The following is a 17,933-nucleotide window of genomic DNA, read 5'->3' on the forward strand; positions in this document are numbered from 1 at the left end:
ATTGCTAACAAGAAACCAGTTCACATATCTTTATTCTAAGAAAAACATTATTTAGAAACTGTTTCACTTGGTCTCAAGAACAACTTCTAAAATTTGAAGACTGTTAAATTTTAATACCACTGAGAGGATCAGTGTTCACACATAGCTGGTTGCTATAAAATACTGAAAGGGAGGCTGACAGAGGACAATAAGACACGTTCCAGTGTGACTGAGTATTCTCAGCACATGAATCTGTATGACAACTGCAAAGTCCTGAATAAAATATTACATGTACATCTATTCTCTGGTTGTGGCTTTTCCAGCCCATCTCTCTGGGACTGATTCAGTTCTAGAGCACCAGGATTGTATGTCAAACTTCCAATACTACCTTTGCCAGTGTTATATCTTACCTTTGGGACAGATTATGGCTCTTTCTTCCTCTCTGCTTCTATCCTGGCCTTTTTTCCCTGTGACGATCTGGCCACTTTCCTTGGACATTTATAAAGGCTTTTTATGCCAGTCAGCTGGTTTAGTGGTGGGATTCTTTGTTGGTTGCTGTCAGCCAGCTGAATAACCTCTGGCAAAATAGCATTCTTGTTGTTGTGTGCATAACCTTGACGGTGGATTGCAGTGTGTTGCTGTCTCCAGGCCTCCTGCCTGCTGCCGCTTCCTTAACCTATTTGCAGGTCACATCTACTTGTGTTTCCTCTCCTGACACTGGCAGCATGACACATGACATTAAAACAAGAGACTTTAATGCTATACAGCCTGTGGAGAGTGAACCTCAAGCCATGGTGTCTACAGAACCCTCACTAAGTCTAATGTTTCCTCTCAACTTCTGACTGACACATCTTCCCTCAGACAGAGACTGCACAGCCTGTATAAACACAAATCCAGGTAATGTTTGCTGTTTCGCAGCAATCAGGACGCTTCACCTCGTCTTAAAGACGTAGTCAAGAAAGCTAAAGAAGTCCAGACGCTTTTCTTTCCAAGCTCCTTAGACTACAATAACTTGGATGACTGAGAATCTTCACAGACCCTTTTAGCATTAATTGCTTCAATTAACTAACTTGAGGTAATTGTTTTCTGTATGACTATCAGTTCCTCACATCATTGTGGAGAAATTTTTACTCACTCTACATCAACTCATTGAGTTTACACAGCTCTCTTAAGAGCAACATAAATTCAGTCAGGTTGAGCTCTGGACTTTGGACCATTGCAGCACTTTGATTCTTCTCTTTTTCTTTTTTTTAAATTTTAGGTTTGCTGCTGTCGTTTTGACCGAGCTTTAGCTATCACATAGATGGCCTCACATTTGACTCTAGAGTACTTTGGTATACAGATGAGTTCATGGTCGACTCAGTTAAGGCAGGGTGTCCAAATCCTCTGGCTGTAAAACAAGTTCAAATCATCATCTATCCACCACCGTGCTTGACTGCAGGTGTAATGTGTTTGTGCTGAGGTGAATTTGCTGGGAAAAGTGAATTTCCTCCACTCCTTAGACGACTGGGTTGTCTTGAATGCTTTCCACTTGTGGATAATCTTGGTCACTGTGGAATTATGGACTTCAGATTGTTTGGTAATTACCTTTTAACCCTTCCCAACCCTTCTTTAAGATTACTGCTGATCTGTTGATGTTTTCATGTGCACTTTCCCTTTCTGTCTATTAGAATATGATAAACTCTGATCAGGTTATGCTATGCTCAACTCACATAAAGCTGAAATGAATGTCTACAAACAAACTTTAAGGCTTTTGGAGTCTTTTAAATGGGCCAAAGTAATGTTCCTCACCTCAAATCATCATTAGACAGCAAAGAGAAGTTCTTTAGACCAGACGTCTCACATGGCCTATGTTGACTTATTCAAGCTGATGATCGCGTCCTTTTCTCATGACAATGTGTGTTTTTTAATCCCAGTGATGTTACAATACTGCTAAAGCCACAGCCACACAGCTCCTACAGAGGCCTACTTAAAATAAACCAGCCCTATTCCCACCATTGTCAGTGCACTATTTATCACTGATTTAAATTTCATGACTGGAAAATTAAGGTTGAGGTTAAACATGAATTGTGATAGATCGTTGTAACTGAAGCAGATGAGTTTCTAAAACACTTTCTAAAAAACTTACAGTTCACAGTAGCTATCAGAAATTATACATGTTCCTCATTAACGGCTAGAATATTGCTTCATTGAAAAATTCACTTTATTGCCATTGTTGTGGGAATTGCTGTCTTGTGTGTGACTGGGTGCAGTAAGGAGTGTATGTGATGTGTGTGTGTGAGCATGCGCGTGAAGGAAACGTGGGGAGCGAAAGAGAGAAACATGGAGAGAGTGTGTCATGGGTAGAGAGGGCGACCGGGAGCAGCGTTCTAACGGGCTACAGGCTATGCAGTGTGTTTTCGAAGTGTGCAGTACTGTTATTAAAGCCTCATCTCTTCAGTACTCTCCGGTGCCTCGGCTGATTTCTGTCTGCCTCACTACTCCACAAAAGTGAAGGGAGTTAACCCCAAAGGAGGACAAACTTCGGCCCTGGAGGAAGCTTCTCCCCTCGTGTCTCCCGACCACGGTCAGGGGACTGACGGCGAGGAATGGTTAACACCATATTTATTTAGTCATCTCATAGATTCACAAACTGCACAGTGGGCAAAGAATGCTTATTATCAAAAATGAAGAATCTGTGGTACTTTATTATCACACACCTGAAATCTTGCAATGGATGCCAAACAGTACTACCATAATATAATATCAAGATAGAGTAGGTAATCATGCACAGACACTTAGGACACACACACACATACACATACACACACACACACAAAATATCCAATTTCCACTCTGCTAAATTGCAGGTGTTCTAATGTCTATGTGTTCCTTTGGTGAATTACCATATAAATAACTGCCACTGCTTATCAGCATTCATTTTCAAAGGCCACTGGTAAAGGAGAAAGTATAAAAGAGTATACCTGGCTCTCATTAGATGGTGGCACTGAAGTCTATTCCGTTCCATCTCATTAGACAGTTTCTTTTTATCTGCCTTTGTGCCTCTGTTTTTCTCTCACATGTTCCTCTGGCAGTGCAAGTTACTGAATGGATAAACACTGAGAGTGGACAACCTTGAGCAAGAAAAGAACAATTGAGGCATTGCCCTTGTTTTCTCTGATAAACATAAATTTCAATGTCCAGTCAAGTTTGAGGGCTCAGTTCAATACACAAAACTGCCCCATGAGTTCCCTTCTTATTAACACTGCTATGACATCGACCACAGCCCCAACTAATGAACTGCTTCAGTAGAGTTGCCGAGTAGCCAACGGGTCAGATTGTCACTCTGCTTTTAGAAATTCTACAAATACTTCAGGATGAAACCACAGTGCACTGCCTAAAACACATATCTATATATTTAGAGACTTAAATAAAATGTTAAAAGTTAATAAGATGAATAATAAGAAGAAAGTATCTGTCGTGTGAGCTCTCCAACTGCTCTCTGTATGTCAGTTTTTCTCCTTCTTCTGCTCATCAGTTGAATGCTAATTCAACTTGGATTACAGTTCAGTGTGTGGTTTAGAATTGTCTTACTGAAATAATGACTTCCTAGGAAAGAAATCTGTAATTTAAAAAAAACAAAAAACAAAACAACATTGTCTGAATGGGAGCATGTATTGTTCTAAAACCCATACTGTATATACCTTTCAGCATTGATGGTGCCTTTCCACATGTGCAAGCTGCCAATTCCATAGGCATCAATGCACATCCATACCAATAAACACACACTGAGTGTGTGTTTATTATTAATTAATGATGCTAAGGTAGTGGTGGAGATGAAGATGGAGGCTTGAACGGAGCCTGAGTGATGAGAGGCGGTGGTGGGGAGGAGGTTTGTATCACGACTCTGCAAAGGAGAATGACATATTTGCAGTGAGATTTAAAGTATGTGGCATAAATGCTGATTAGCCTAAAGAAGGTCTTGAGAAAGATGATTGGAATAGACCAGCGATGTCACAAACAGCTTGATAGCATGGAAAAGTGGAAGTGATGTGAAGCTTAGATTTAGCCAGCAACACCTGGAAGCAGACAGATGTAAGACCATTGATCTTTCTTTTTGAATTCACGCATGAGCTTCATAATGACATGTTTTGCAGATACATTATATGTCACCAAACCTCTCCACTTTGGCCTCATCTGTTTTAGCGATGCTGTTTCACAAGTCTTATGGTTTGTTCAGATGCACCTTTGCAAACCTAAACCATGCTGCCATGTTTTGTTTTGTTTTTTGAGAGAAGAGGCTTTCTTCCATGGCAGCTCCTCCAAAAAAAAACCATACTTGTTCAGGCTTTTTCTAACTGTGCTGTCATGAACTTAAACATTTAACATGCTAACTGAGGCCTTGGGTTTTTTGCAATTTCTCTGAGCATTGCGCAGTCTGGCCCTGGGGTGAATTTATTGGGATTGTGTTAACACATACCTTAATGCTCCAGACAAGAAAACCACAGAAATTGCTGCTTCTACAGAAGCAGGCACACTTGCCAATGCTTAGTTAATCAAATTAATTTGATTAGCTGCACCTATCTGCTACTTATCTTCTTAATTCCTGTGGAAGCAGCAAGGTTGTACTTTGTTTTTTGTTTTTTAAATGACTGCATAAAGCCCTGTGAAAACCTTCTTTTTCACATGACTGTATGGTTAAGTATTATTGCAGCAACACTATCAATATGATTTCCCATTGAGAAACACTTTGCAAAAGCCCACCACTTCATTCATGAGAATTGACTTCATGATTTCTCTCATAAACTAATATTGACTTTAAGTGGTCGCCTTGCTGGTGTCTCACTCCCCTACTCTGTGAGATGTGAGTGGACTCTTCAATCAGACTTACTTTTCTCTTTTTGCAGTGTTTGTTCAACAGAGTATTACATACAGGATCGTGACATAGGCATTTGTGATTTTTCTAATGTGGTAAATATTACAGAGGGAATGAAAATGACAATACTAGAATATTGCTATCTAATATAAAATGTACTAATAACTTATATATCTTTATCATTACATAAGTAATGCTACTGCATGGACAAATTCTGAAATAATAAGTACAGATATTAAAATGTTAGATACATGTTGGTGTCAGTGAGAATAATCTGGGGTTCAACTTTAGTGCAGCCTTCTCCAACATGGATCATTGTGACAAGCAGCTCTGAGCTTCCAGTCAGCTCTAAAACACCTCCAGCAATGACTCAAGGTGATTTATGGGAAAAGAGATTCCATATTCTCCTTAATCTTCTTTGCTTTCTGAATATTTTTGAAGTGTGTTGTGCAGCATTCTGAGCCAAGGAATATGCTACATTAAAGAGACTGACTTGGTTGGTTTACATTTCAAACGGTTTGAGAAGAAGAAAGCAGAAGGAGAGAAAACTGTAAGGAATTAATCATCCCCCGATCTAATCGGGGATGATCATATTTATGTGGCTCTGAATTGTTGGTCAAACTAACTATATTAGCACAGACAGGCCTAATGTGGAACTCACTACATTGCATGATGATAAATAGGAAAGGTACTTTTTTTTTTAGTTTAAGGGAATAGACTTTCAACACTACTAGGGAAGTCAAAGGAAAAAAAATATTTGAACGCCAGCTGCTTTTGTAAGTTTGCCCACTAACAAAGAAATGATCAGTTTATCATTTCAATGGTAGATTTATTTGAACAGTGAGGGACAGAATAATAAACAAAAAATCCAGAAAAATGTATTTCAAAATAGTTAGAAATTAATTTACATTTCCATGAATGAAATAAATATTTGATCCCTTTGCAGAATGTGCTTTAGCATTTGGTGGCAAAACCTTTATTGGCAATCACAGAGGTCAGACATGTCTTGTAGTTAAGTTTGCACACATCTCAGGGGGGATTTTGTCCCACACCTCTTTGCAGATCCTCTCCTAGTCATTAATGTTTCTGGATTGATTGCTTCTATGGACTTATGCTTCTCTGTCTTTTATACAGGTAACGAGTTGAGAAGGCTCCCAATGTCAGCTTGTTACCGGCTTGTTACCGGTATAAAATACACCTGGGAGCCAGAAATCTTGCTGATTGACAGCTGTCAATAGAAGCAATCAATCGAAATTCCAAACTCTGCACCAAGGTCAAGACCAAAAAGCTTTCCAAGGATGTCAAGGACAAAATTGTGGACTTAGACAAGGCTGGGATGGGCTGCAAGACCATTGCCAAGCAGCTGGGTGAGAAGTGGACCATGGCTGGTGCGATTATACGCAAATGGAACCATAAAAAAAAACTGCCAATCTCCCTCGGTGTGGAGCTTCAGGCAACATCTCACCTCATGGAGTTTCAATGATAATGAGAACGGTGAAGAACCAGCCCAGAATTACTCGGGAGGAACTTTACTTTTACTTTACTTTGTTTTTTATTTATATAGCACATTTAATAACAAAAAAATGTTGGCCAAAGTGTTGCCAACTTGTCAATGATCTCAAAAGAGCTTCGACTATAGTCGCCAAGAAAACAGTTCGTAAAACACCAAGCTGTAAAGGACTGAAATCCTGCAGTGCCTGCAAGGTCCTCCTGCTCAAGAAAGCACATGTGCAGGCCAATTTGAAGTTTGCCACTGAACATCTCAATGATTCAAAGGAGGACTGCGTGAAAGTGTTGTGGTCAGATGAGATCAAAATCAAGCAATTTGGCATCAACTGCACTCTGTGTTTGGAAGAGGAGGAATGCTGCCTATGACTCCAAGAATACCGTCCCCACCGTCAAACATGGAGGTGGAAACATTATGCTCTGGGGATGTTTTTCTGCCATGGAGACAGGACAACTGCACTACATCAAAGGGAGGATAAATGTGGCCATGTCCCGTCAAATATTGGGTGAGAGCCTCCTTCCCTCAGATAGGGCATTGAAAATGGGTCATGGGCTGGTATTCCAGCATGACAATGATCCAAAACACACAGCCAAGCAACAAAGGATTGGGTCAAGAAGAAGCCTATTAAGGTCCTGGACTGGCCTAGTCAGTCTCCAGACCTTAATCCCAAAGAAAATCTGTGGAGGAAGCTGAAGGTTCAAGTTGCCAAACATCAGCCACGAAACATTAATTACAAGGAGAAGATCTGCAAAGACAAGTGGGACAAAATCCCCCTGAGATGTGTGCAAAACTTGTGGCCAACTACAAGACATGTCTGACCTCTGTGATTGCCAACAAATGTCTTGCCACCAAATGCTAAAGCACATTCTGCAAAGGGATCAAATACTTATTTCATTCATGAAAATGCAAATTTATTTCTAACTATTTTGAAATGCTTTTTTTTAAAAAAAATTTTGATTATTGTTCTGTCTCTCAATGTGCAGATCAACCTACCATTGAAATTATTGACTGATCATTTCTTTGTTAGTGGGCAAACTTACAAAAGCAGCTGGTGTTCAAAAACGTTTTTTCCATGGCTATAGAAGATAGAGTTTTATACTAGATACCTTTTTTTACACAGCCCCAAAAGGCTTATGAATCTCTGACTGGAATTGAACCAGCAGCATAAGTGTTTGTTAACCAAATGTATAAACCACTATTCTCTCCATCTAGCATTAGCCTCTAGTACCCTAAAAGTTTCAATAACACCAGCTAAAGTTGCTTACAGTGGAAAAAGAGAAGTGCTTAGAGAAAGTTCAGGATATCCTTAGAAATTCACATCAGAATTACTGCCATTGGTCAGAAGTGAGCCTCACTGACTCTTCAATCCATATCAGACTTCGTTCACAGACTGTTATAGCTTCCTCAAGAGTAAATAGACAAGGACGTTTCACCAGGCATTTTGACAGTTGAGGTAAAAAGTAGACTGACAGCTTACAATTTCTTCATATGAGAACTGGCCAGAGCATTTGAGGTGAAAACGTATAATATCACAAAATATTTAATGCACACATACAGTTTTTATTCCAGAATTACAGTTAAATGTTGATATCATTCAAATACATAAAAATATAGTAGTACACAATTTTTTATACACTGTCATAGGAAGACGCAGAGCAGCCATTAATGGCCTTCACTTACAAAATGTCATGGTCCTGGGTCGTGTGACCCAGTGTGTTATGCTTAGCCTATTTTGATGTTTATTATTTGTTTAGGTTCTCTAAGGTAGTCCAGCCATTTGTATATATCACCCCTGCATTACGTCTCCCTTGCCCTTCGTGTGTTTATGTCTGTGTGTCTTGTACTGTCAAGTTCATGCTGTCAGTTATGTCACCTCCCCCTGTACTACGTCTCCCCGGTTCATGTCTCATGTTTCCTGTTTTACTTTGAAGGCCTGCATTCACTGTCAGTGTATTCAGTTTTACTCCTCCTGTCCTGTCGTTAAGTTCATGTGTGTCAGCTGCGTTCCCATGTGTGGTCACTTCCCCTGATCATCCCTCATGTGTATTTAGTCTCTGTGTTTCATACAGTCTGCGTCGCGTCGTCTGTGTTCCCACCCTCCGTGTTTCCATGCCTGGTCTGTTGTCTTCCAAGCCATAGCCTCACCATCGTTTGTTCCCAGTTCAGGTTTCTGTTTAGCCACGTTATCCCTGCTGTATTTGTACACCTTGTTTTCAGCCATATTAAAGGCTCGCCTTCTGTTAAAGCTCACTCCCGTCTGCTCACTCGTGTACGCACCTGGGTCCATTACACGCATTCTCCACTCGGTCCGTCACAGCGGACCGTGACAGTACGACGCGACCATGCCGGACCCAGCGACGCATGAGAGGGAGATCATCCAGACGGTGGAGTCGCTCTGTGGTAAATGGCTGCGGTGCTCCGAAGAGGAGGAACGGGAGGAGTTAGCCCGCCAAGTGGGAGTATGCATGTCTGTGTTTCCCTGGCTATGGGAGGCACTACACCCGCTGATCACTGACCTTCTCCTCACCACTCTCCAACTCCGTCCGCAGCCACGGCTGCCCAGTGTGCGGGCTGTGCCGCCAGAGCCCTGCTGTTGTCCCGTTTCCCCGCTGCTTCGCGAGCCGGAAGCAGTTGCAGTCGGAACGGTGAGGCTCGCCACCGACACACCTTCCGCTCGCGCCCCGTCGGCGTCCACGTCTTCACCGCGGTCTGGCCGCACGGCGTGGCGCACGGAGACGACGGAGGCCATAGACTTTGGCGAGGAAGAGCAGCAGCAGGTGTTATGGGCTTATCGGGAGGATGAGCTCCGGTGGAAGCCCTGGCTCATCCCGGAGGAGGACCTCTCACCTGCTGCACAGCCTACCAGCCGCTCGCCGTCTCCAATCCGCTTAGACTTCACTTTGCCTGCCTCATTTCTGGCAAGGATGTGGGCGGAAGACGGGGAGACCGCCGCTACGCCACCCTCTGCATTGGTGCCATCAGCGCCCATCGTGCCAGCTACCAGAAGGGGGCGGCGCCGGCGCCGCCGTTGCACCGCATTAACTCCGGTGAGTGACTGCGTTTTCGTGCCTCACGTCCCTTCTATGAAGCAGAGTGAGACAAGCATTGACTTGCCGAGGCCGGAGACTATAACGGAATTGGGCTCCAGAGCTGAAAGACCTGTGTGTGACTGCTTTGAAGGAGCACACAACGAAACCATAGACCATATTCCTGACTCTGCAGGATCCAGGATTTTTTCTAGCGTTGCTCTCACAGTCGCGCCACATGAAGCCCAGGTTCACGAGACAGCGAAAGGGGACCACACGTCTGCCGTACAGGCTGCTTCTCAGCCTGCTAGGAATGGCGTGAGCTTTCTCTCCACCTCAGACTGCCTTCTGCTTCAGCCGTCTCTTCCGGCTGGAGGGCCCGAGGAGCCCGTTCAGCCTCATGCCTCGTCAGCTGGAGGGCCCGAGGAGCCCGTTCAGCTTCCTTCCACGTCAGCTGTACAGGCTGCTTCTCAGCCTGCTAGGAATGGCGTGAGCTTTCTCTCCGCCTCAGACTGCCTTCTGCTTCAGCCGTCTCTTCCAGCCGGAGGGCCCGAGGAGCCTGTACAGCCTCAAGCCATGTCAGCTGGAGGGCCCGAGGAGCCCGTTCAGCCTCACGCCATGTCAGCTGGAGGGCCCGAGGAGCCCGCACCAGCCTCATGCCTCGTCAGCTGGAGGGCCCGAGGAGCCCGTCCAGCAACCTTCCTTGTCAGCTGGGGGTTCAGGATAACCGCACCAGCCTCATGCCTCGTCAGCTGGAGGGCCCGAGGAGCCCGTCCAGCTTCATGCCACGTCTGCTGGGGGGCCCGAGCCGCCCGTCCAGCACTATGCCACGTCTGCTGGGGGGCCCGAGCCGCCCATCCAGCCATCTTCTGCTTCTGCTACGCCTGGTCCGGCCTCTGCTTCTGCCTGTGCTTCACCTGGTCCAGCTTCATCAGAGTCTTCATCCTCGCCTAGTCCAGCTTCTGCCTGTGCTTCGCCTGGTCCTGCCTCGCCTGGTCCGGCCCCGCCATCGCCTGGTCCGGCCCCGCCATCGCCTGGTCCAGCCTCAGCGCCTGCTTCGCTGTCGCCTGGTCCAGCCTCTGCGTCAGCTCCTGCTTCGCCTGATCCGGCTTTGGCTTCTGCTTCTGCTTCGCCTGATCCGGCTTCGGCTTCTGCTTCGCCTGATCCAGCTTCAGCTTCTGCTTCGCCTGATCCGGCTTCGGCTTCTGCTCTTGCTTCGCCTGGTCCAGCTTCGGCTCCTGCTCCTGCTTCACCTGGCCCAGCCTCAGCGCCTGCTTCGCCGTCGCCTGGTCCAACCTCTGCGTCAGCTCCTGCTTCGCCGTCGCCTGGTCCAGCCTCTGCCTCAGCTCCTGCTTCGCCGTCGCCTGGTCCGGCTCCGTTGCCTGTGGCTGCCACGCCACCGCCTGGTCCGGCTCAGTCGCCTGTGGCTGCCACGCCACCGCCTGGTCCGGCTCCGTCGCCTGTGGCTGGCACGCCACCGCCTGGTCCTGCCTCGTCTGGTCCTGCCTCGACTGGTCCTGTGCCCACCGGGCCTCGGCCAGTGCACCTGACACTGGAGAGCCACCGCTGCCTTCCGCGCGGTCGGCCCCCTGAGCTGCTTCGCCGTCCCCTTCGCCGCCGCCGTTGCCTTCCGCACGGCTGGCCTCCTGACCGGCTCTGTCACCTGTGGCGCCCGCCTGGTCGGCCCCCCGACCGTGTGACCCTTGAACTCTTGTGCCCGTGGGCTCCGGGTCGGCCTCCTGAACTGCACCGCCACTGCCTCCCGCATGGACGGCCTCCTGATGGGAGATGGCGTGGCCTGTTGGGTTGCCAACCCCCGGGTCGGCCGCCTGAACTCATGAACTGTGGGCTGGTGTGTTGCCGCCCTCCGGGCCGACCCCCTGAGCTATGTTTGGACTGTTGTCACGTGCTCCAGTGTTTTTTGTTGGCTGTTTTTTCTTTCTTGTTCTGGTCCCTCCGTCCTGGTCCCCCGCCGCCCGTCCGGGCTCGGTGGTCTGTTTCTTTTGGTTTGGGGCTGTCTGGAGCCAGCCCTTGGTGGGGGGGTGGTGTCATGGTCCTGGGTCGTGTGACCCAGTGTGTTATGCTTAGCCTATTTTGATGTTTATTATTTGTTTAGGTTCTCTAAGGTAGTCCAGCCATTTGTATATATCACCCCTGCATTACGTCTCCCTTGCCCTTCGTGTGTTTATGTCTGTGTGTCTTGTACTGTCAAGTTCATGCTGTCAGTTATGTCACCTCCCCCTGTACTACGTCTCCCCGGTTCATGTCTCATGTTTCCTGTTTTACTTTGAAGGCCTGCATTCACTGTCAGTGTATTCAGTTTTACTCCTCCTGTCCTGTCGTTAAGTTCATGTGTGTCAGCTGCGTTCCCATGTGTGGTCACTTCCCCTGATCATCCCTCATGTGTATTTAGTCTCTGTGTTTCATACAGTCTGCGTCGCGTCGTCTGTGTTCCCACCCTCCGTGTTTCCATGCCTGGTCTGTTGTCTTCCAAGCCATAGCCTCACCATCGTTTGTTCCCAGTTCAGGTTTCTGTTTAGCCACGTTATCCCTGCTGTATTTGTACACCTTGTTTTCAGCCATATTAAAGGCTCGCCTTCTGTTAAAGCTCACTCCCGTCTGCTCACTCGTGTACGCACCTGGGTCCATTACACGCATTCTCCACTCGGTCCGTCACAGCGGACCGTGACACAAAATACATTTTAAATGTGTAAGACTGTATTTGGTTGTTTAATTTGTGTAAATTTACACTTGTATTTGGAAAAAAACAAAACAATAATTTGACAATTACTGTCGGATGATCTGTGTAAAATTGTTCTTCAGTGCAAGAACACAACAAACCTCTAATTAGCAGGCATTCATACACAATACATCCAAACATGATAAATTCAAAGGCATCAGTGGTCATTAGCTAAAGGCTTTATAACAGCTGACTCATCAATCTTCCTTTTTAGACCATTAAAAACATGGCAGATTATTTGGGTGATATATCTGTCCATTTATTCTTTGGGGCAGTGTGCTGTTCTGAATAGAACGCTCCATCGTGCTGAGGCAGCCATCTTTCTCTACAGAGTCAAATTCACGTAATGTTGTGTCAGTTCATGTATATATTTTTATGACCTGACATGGAAATGGTCCTAGATCCTAGGCTAGACTGAATGCCACAATAAGTCTTTTACTGCACACAGTTCTCATTAAACACATTTTCTATTACTTTTATTCAGATTTTCACTCTCTTGACTTCCGTTTCCCCTGGGAATGCATTCTATATATTCTTTCTTTTTCCTCATTTTTTCATTTTTTTATTATGTACATTGTGAACTCTATTTCTCTGTGTGAGTGTGCATGTGTATGTGACTCCTAATGTGAATCACTCATTTTTTCATGCATGAACTACCAAGCAATAAAAAATGGAGAGGACGGAAGCATTGACAGAAGCTGTAAGTACAGTACAATAAGCACCTGAATCCCTGGTGTACAGTGCTGACAGACCAAATCTATACCTATCTTCTTGGATGATTTAGCTAGCAACGAGGCACATCACAAGCAAGTACAACTTAACAACGGTGCAACTTTGTTTGCCAGCTCACCACATTGAATGCAAATGGGGGGTTTTTAACTGGTAAAAACACTCATATGAGAAATCTGCATTAATTTGTTAGAGGTGCATGCAGAAAGGCAACAGTAATCTCCACCATGTGAAAGAAATCATAGCAGGTTAAAAAAAGCCAACTCTCTGCTATGAGAGGTAATATTCCACCAGTACTTTAAAATTCAGGACTGTCAGCAAGCTCTACGCAGGCTGAATAAAAACAAGACACGTGGACAAGCAAAGACTAGAACAAAATAGAAAGTAACAAATAGTGAGAGACGACTCTGAGACACTGTATCACTATTTGCTCTAGCACTAGTGGTGAAACACTTTTCAAAATGTGTCCTGAATGACATATAGATATAACATTAGAAGATCTTGATGAGCTGGATGAATGCGCCCCTCACCCATGCATTATGCTTACTGATTACTGCCGATTTACTGTTTGAAGAGAATATTTAAACATTTCAAGCAAGCATGAAATAGTCATAACCATCACAAATTACGAAATGGAAAAAGGATTTTTTTGTAAATAATTTTTTTAAGAAGATTGCTTTGAAAAAAATATTTCTAATATTATGGCATTTGTCATAATTTGCTCTATCAATAGTGTTTTTTTCATTTATTTGTCTGTCTGTCTGTCTGTCTGTCTGTTTGTAATACCTATGATACATATATCAAATAGTTTTGTTTTTTTTCCAACCTGGTCACCACATGTATGCTATTGCTATTTATTGTGGTTTAACCTGTCATGGAGAAAAAATGTAAAGAAAATTCTGTATCAAGCCTTGTAATTATAGCTTTTCACCAACTAAAGAGTGGCTGATCAGCCCACAAAAAAACACAAAAAGGGGTAAAACACACAAAAACCTAACTGAAACTAACATAACAAATTTCACCCCCCACCCACCTCCCCATGATCCAGAGTTGTGGTATGACCCAATTTGCAGGTCTCCATATAGGCTTGCTGTTCCCCATATGGAAAAGATATATATAAATCTTATAAAGTTTGTATCTGTCTTGTGTGAAACTTGTATGAAAAGCATATAAGAGTGAAAACAGATATAAGATCCCTTGAAAAATTATATAATGAAACTTGTATGTTTTGGATACTTACTAAAACAATATAAGAAAGTAATGAGAAAGTGGCCACTTTCATGAGTAATCACATATAAGTTTTTACTATTTCTTTTCCATATGGGTCCAATTTTGGGTTCAGCAGGTTTGAGGTGTGGTAACATTATAAGCTTTTTAGCACTAGCTTTGGTATGCGTACAACAGATTCTTGATTGGGATTTAGCAAGTTGGTGGAAAATAGTACCTTTAATCCTTTACAGTACACTGTATGTGCAATTTCAGTACCAAAAATGTCCTGACACAAAATAAATGAAAATGTAAGACTTGTGCTGTGTGTGTGTTTTATGTTCGAACTCATATACTGCTACTTTTAAAACAGCCAGCTAAACAATCTATACAAAATAACAAAAATGCACATTCTTTCTGGACACAGTCTCTCACAAAACACTGCTTTGGATTTCTACCACAGTTTACTGTGCAAAGTCAGCCCAGGAAAACAACAATATATACTGTAGGCTGTTCAATGTTTAAAAAGTCAAAGAAAGTCCAAATCTGACCTTCTCCCATGAATAAACACAAGCTGTTCTAGTGCAGCTGCCTACATTTCCTTTGACTTCCTTTGACACCTCCAATATCAGAATCAGAATCAGAATCAGAAAGAATCAGAATCAGAAAGGGGTTTATTGTCAAATGTTGAGCAGGTTTACAACATTAGGAAATTGCTGCGGTGCTTCAGTGCAAACATACTGTCATAAATTGCGATTAAATAGACATGAAAAAATAAAAGTAGGAATAAGAATTAAAAGTGCTACGTAGAAAGATATGTGCATGAGATATACATGAGATATATACATGAGATAAGAATTAAGAGTGCTACGTAGAAAGATATATGCATGAGATATACATGAGATATATACATGAGAATAAGAATTAAAAGTGCTGCGTAGAAAGATATATACATGAGTGCAGGTGGTGATCAGTGCCAAACATGGAATGATGCAGTGAACACAGCGTAGGGTCATGTGTTTGTGGCGGGGACAGTCATATGGTTATTGTTCATGTGTCCAACAGCAGAGGGGAAGAAACTGTTCTTATGGCGAGAGGTTCTGGTTCGAATGGACCGGAGCCTCCTGCCTGAGGGGAGCAGGTCAAACAGACTGTGTCCAGGGTGAGAAGGGTCAGCTGAGATCCGAGCTGCACGCCGCAATGTCCTGGAGGTGTACAGGTCCTGCAGAGATGGGAGTCTGCAGCCAATCACCTTCTCAGCAGAGCGCACAACACGCTGCAGTCTCTGTTTGTCCCTGATAGTGGCTCCAGCGTACAACACGGTGATGGAGGAGGTGAGGATGGACTCGATGATTGCAGTGTAGAACTGCATCATCGTCCGTGTTGGCAGGTTGAATTTCTTCAGCTGCCTCAGGAAGTACATCCTCTGCTGGGCTTTCTTGATGACGGAGGTGATGGTGGGCTCCCACTTCAGGTCCTGGGTGATGGTGGTACCCAGGAAGCGGAATGAGTCCACAGAGGTGATGGGGGTGTCAGTCAGGATGATGGGGGGGAGTGGGGCTGTGTGCTTCCTGAAGTCCACAATAATCTCCACTGTCTTCTGGGCATTTAGCACCAGGTTGTTGTGGCTGCACCAGGACACCAGACGTTCAACCTCCCTCCTGTAGGCAGACTCATCCCCGTCCGAGATGAGCCCAATAACGGTGGTGTCATCTGCAAACTTGATTAGCTTGACAGACTGGTGGGTGGAGGTGCAGCAGTTGGTGTACAGGGAGAAGAGCAGAGGAGAAAGAACACAGCCCTGAGGGGAGCCGGTGCTGATGGTCCGGGAGTCCGAGACATTCTTTCCCAGCCTCACGTGCTGCTTCCTGTCCGTCAGGAAGTCAGTGATCCACCGGCAGATGGGATCAGGCACATTCATCTGGGAAAGCTTGCCTCGGAGATGGTCTGGAAGGATGGTGTTGAAGGCAGAGCTGAAGTCCACAAACAGGATCCTGGCGTAGGTTCCTGGGGAGTCCAGATGCTGCAGGATGAAGTGTAGAGCCATGTTGATTGCGTCATCTACAGACCTGTTGGCTCTGTATGCAAACTGCAGGGGGTCCAGGAGGGGGGCCGTGAGGGTCTTGAGATGGGAGAGAACCAGGCGCTCAAATGACTTCATGACCACAGATGTCAGAGCCACGGGTCTGTAGTCATTTAGTCCAGTGATCCTAGGTTTCTTGGGGACAGGGATTATGGTAGAGGACTTGAAGCAGGCAGGCACATGACATGCCTGCAGTGAGGAGTTGAAAATGCCAGAAAACACTGGGGCCAGCTCGTTTGCACAGTGTCTGAGGGTGGCAGGAGACACACCGTCTGGGCCGGGAGCTTTTCGAGCATTCAGACTCTTAAACTGCTTCCTCACATCTGCTTCATGAATATGAAGAGTTGTGGTGGGAGGAGGTGGTGTGAAATCCTCTTTTGTGTGGGGTGAGGAGGGGGGTGTTGTAGGTGAAGTGTTTGAAGGTGGTGATGGCTCTATGGAGGGGGGAGAGGTGGGGGAATGAGTGTCCAAAGTGCCTCTATTGTTGGGGCCGTTGGAGGTGTGAAGGCTGCCTGATGGCTCGTCAAAACGGCAGTAGAAGTCGTTAAGGGTGTTGGCTAAGAGCAAGTCATCAGTGGAGTGGGGGGTTTTAGGCTTGTAGTTGGTGATATTCCTAAAACCTTTCCACACAGAGGCCGAGTCATTCTCTGAGATCTGCTGCTGCATCTTCTCAGAGTGCTGATGTTTAGCAATGTCCACTTCTTTAGTGAACCTGTACTTGGCCTCTCTGTAGCAGTCCCTGTCTCCGCTTCTGAACGCCTTTCTCTTTTCCAGCCACAGCTTTTTGAGTTTAGGGGTGAACCAGGGTTTGTCATTGTTATAACTCACCCTGGTGCGTGATGGCACAATGCTGTCCTCACAGAAGTGGATATAGGAGGTGACAGTGTCCGTAAACTCGTCCAAGCTGTTAGAAGCAGCCTTCATTGTGTCCCAGTCTGTGGTCTCCAAACACGTGCGAAGCTCCTCCACAGCCTCATTGCTTTTTTGATCCTCACGACAGGTTTGGAGAGCTTCAGCCTCTGTCTGTACGCGGGGATTAGGTGGATCATGACGTGGTCAGAAAGTCCGAGTGAAGCGCGGGGCACCGCGCGATAGGCCCCGCTGATCGTGCTGTAGCAGTGGTCTAATGTCCTCTCCTCTCTGGTCGGGCATTTAATATACTGCTTATATTTTGGAAGCTCATGGCTCAGATTGGCTTTGTTATGAAACAGAGAGCCCTAGCATTTTGAGCATTTATTAATTAAATTTGCTGTTCAAACATAATCTGATGTGTTTAATCTATACGCTGCTCCGAGACTGACATAGCTGAACCTCATAATGGTACAATAGTCCAGTGAACAGTAACTGGTCAAATTTAACATGATCGAATTAATTATTGTTTATGAAAGGACAAAAGGAGCATTTTTGTCAATGTAATATTATTTGGGTAAGCTAAGCAGATAGTTAGCTTTGATGTTAAAATTTGTATCATCTCATTAGCCAAAAAACAAAGAACATCAGCCAATTCACAAGAAATACACAAACAGTTACATGCTATGTTTAAAAAAAGCTGTTCAATTTTAAAGTAATGTTCTTCTATTCAAAAAAGAGTGAGAATCAAACCCACCACCCACTCCACAGTTTCCCATGATGCTATTAATTAAAAGATCTATTCTTGATGCTAATATTTCCAGATATATGCTAGAGAAGAAAATAGGGGGGGGATCCCATTAACTTGTTAAACTTTCATCAAAAATCATCATCATAGTCTCCTTTCAAGCTTCTAAGAACTCTTGGTTAATGCATTTTTTCTGTTTATTCTGTTTATG

General features: G+C 44.8%; 1 pseudogene; it reads left to right on the plus strand.

The window, feature by feature from the left end:
* The first annotated feature begins 2,317 nt into the window (after positions 1-2,317).
* LOC143412533 (uncharacterized) lies at positions 2,318-6,709 on the plus strand (annotated as a pseudogene).
* The last annotated feature ends 11,224 nt before the right edge of the window (positions 6,710-17,933 follow it).

Source organism: Maylandia zebra, linkage group LG14 (assembly GCF_041146795.1).
Source record: "Maylandia zebra isolate NMK-2024a linkage group LG14, Mzebra_GT3a, whole genome shotgun sequence".
Taxonomy (NCBI): Eukaryota; Metazoa; Chordata; class Actinopteri; order Cichliformes; family Cichlidae; genus Maylandia; species Maylandia zebra.